Genomic DNA, 2677 nt, shown 5'->3' with positions numbered 1-2677 from the left:
ATATGAAACATTTCTGCCCAACACATATGAATAATCACTGCAAGCCATAATTGGGAGCAAAATATTTTATCTTTAGGCCAGGTGCGGTGGCTCATGTCTGTAATCTCAGCATTTTGGGAGGCCGAGGCGGGCGGATCACCTGAGGTCGGGAGTTCAAGACCAGCCTGACCAACATGGAGAACCCCCATCTCTACTAAAAATACAAAATTAGCTGGAGTGGTGGTGCCTGTAGTCCCAGCTACTCAGGAGGCTGAGGCAGGAGAATCGCTAGAACCCGGGAGGCAGAGGTTGTGGTGAGCCAAGATCGCACCATTGCACTCCAGCCTGGGAAACAAGAGTGAAACTCTATCTCAAAAAAAAAAAAAAAAATTTACCTTTGAACTTTTCGATTTGTATTTATTTTTATTTTTATTTTTTTTAGAGATAGGGTCTCACTCCACTGCCCAATGTAAATCAAAAATGAAATCCTAAGGCCCCTCAACCATCTGCATGGACCCCCACCAAGGGCATTCCAGAGTTCATCTTGTTTTAGGTTGTTTTAAGAAAAACATGTTTAGGCCTGATGGGAAGTGGGGTTGGAACTTGCCTCATTTTGTCCCCCTCCCTTTTGGAATTCAGGAAAAGCAGACCAGCATTTAACATGCTGGATACTAACCTGGAGGCTTCATCTGCGTGATAAAACTTCCGTCTCCACAGCCTCTTACTGTAACCCAGACATTCCTTTCCATTGATGATAAATCTTTCAACCAAATGCCAATCAGAAAATTTTCCATCTACCTATAACCTGGAAGCCCCCGACCCCCCACCAATCGCCTCAGTGGTCCCACCGTTATGGACCGAACCAATGTAAATCTTAATCGTACATGTATTTGATGACTCATGGCTCCCCTAAAATGTATAAAACCACAGCGGGCCCCGACCACCTTGGGTACATGTTCTCAGAGTCTCCAAAAGGCTGTGTCACCAGCCATGGTCACTCATATTTGGCTCAGAATAAATCCCTTCAAACATTTTACAGAGTTTGACTTTTTGTCAACTGCAGGCTGCGTCACAGCTCGCTGCAGCCCCAAACTCCCGCGCCCAAGCGATCCTTTCACCCACAACTTCCCGAGTAGCAGGGACTTCAGGTGCGTGCCACCACGCCTGGCTTTTTTTTTTTTTTTTGGTACCGTTTGTAGTTATGGGAGGGCGGGGGGTCTTGCTATGTTGCCCAGATTGGTCTCAAATTTCTGGGCTCAAGCCATCCTCCCCCTTCGGCCTCCCAGAGTGCTGGAATTACCAGCCTGAGCCACCGCGCCCAGCCTTTTAATTTTTAACTTCAAAGTTATCGTTAAAAATCTAATCCCCCCAAAATATGAAAAAAATAATAATAATATGCACTAATCTGTAGTTTTTCTCTAACTCACTATCTTAAATATATTAATTGCAATCTCATCAAGGGCGACTTGCATTTGAAATTTTCCACCTTAAGCGGTATTTTTTGATAAGATGGATTTTAAAAAAAAATTTACACCAGTAAACTAGAATGAGAGACCCATGCGAAGTCACACATGGGCCCTAAGTCATCGAGATTTTCCAGCAAATAATTTGCAGAGTGCTGTTTTTCTAAAAAAGAGGTTCCGTTTTTAGAAGTTTAAATGTTGTCACACGGGCGCAAGAATACATACAACAGCCATGCTTTCCAGCTCTGCGCACAACGCCAGGGGAGCACCGGGCGGTGCGGGAGCCCTTTCACCTGGGCAGGGCGGCTTCGGTGGCCGAGGGACCCGCGACCTGCAGCCCGAGCCGGCGCGCACCCAACCAACTTCCTGTTTCCGCGGTAGCGCGCGGGACTGTCACTGAAGCCCCGCCCCAGCGGCCTCAGGCGGGTGGGGAAGCCAGTCTTCCCGGAGCCGCCGCGTTTGCCCTGCGCCGGCGTCCCACCGCCGGCGGCGGAAGCGGGCTGTCTGAAGGGGCCGGCGGGTGGCGCCCGGGGCTCCGCTGCCTGCGATCCCCAGAGCGGACAACCCCAGCTGGGGCTCCGTGCGCAACTGCGGAGAGTAAAGGCCGAAACCTACGCTCGGCGGCCGCGTCCGGGCCCCTCGCGCCCTCCCCCAAGTGCCCGGCAGGCTCGGCAGTCCGACTGTGGCATTACGGAGCACCCTGGGCAGTCACCGCAGAAGGGCGGGGGGCGCGGGAAAGGCATTTTGGGGACACAGAAGAGCTGCGAGGGCGACGCACGGGCGAGCTGTCGTTAGGGCCCAGGAAAGGCCCGAACGGGGCGCACGGGCGGGTAGGGGAACTCGCGCCCCGCGCCGCGCGCCCGGGCTCCTGGCGCCAGGGCCGGCTTCTGAGCACAGCCACCGCGGCGGCCGGGGCCGACCACTGCTCCCCGCGAGCCCGCGTCCCCGCCCCCAGAATCCCCCAGAGCCAGCGTCCAAGCTCCAGGCCCTGGAGGAGCCGGGCGGGCAGTTGACAGCCCTCGAGCCGCTTCCGGGCTCCGCGCGCGGTGGCAGCCAGGCCGTGCCTCACCATTCCCCTCCCGCGCCGCGCTGCCGCTCCGGGACCCACCAGACCTGGCTGGGCCTCTCCGGCTCCCCCGGAGCCTTGGAAAGTGTCCTCCAGAGATGTGCAGAGATGTGTGATGAATGAAGGAGACTATCAGGATAACTATAGTATTTATTATGCATTTGCTTTT

The 2677-nt window shown here is 54.2% G+C and overlaps 1 protein-coding gene across 12 annotated transcripts in view; it reads right to left on the bottom strand.

Annotated features, from left to right (window-relative positions):
• The window catches only part of MPPE1 (metallophosphoesterase 1), a 37260-nt gene extending 35464 nt beyond the window's left edge, over window positions 1-1796 (bottom strand). For 11 of the 12 annotated variants that reach the window (XR_003309745.2, XM_026455992.2, XM_026455993.1 and 8 more), the window contains exon 1: window positions 1668-1796. The gene's annotated coding sequence lies outside the window, so the exon portion shown is untranslated. The other variant, XM_026455994.1, reaches the window with a different exon arrangement.
• Between the last annotated feature and the right edge of the window lie 881 nt (window positions 1797-2677).

This window comes from Piliocolobus tephrosceles, chromosome 18, assembly GCF_002776525.5.
Source record: "Piliocolobus tephrosceles isolate RC106 chromosome 18, ASM277652v3, whole genome shotgun sequence".
Lineage (NCBI taxonomy): Eukaryota > Metazoa > Chordata > Mammalia > Primates > Cercopithecidae > Piliocolobus > Piliocolobus tephrosceles.
Note: the sequence above shows the minus strand (reverse complement) of the source record. Positions and strands in the feature narration are given on the sequence as shown.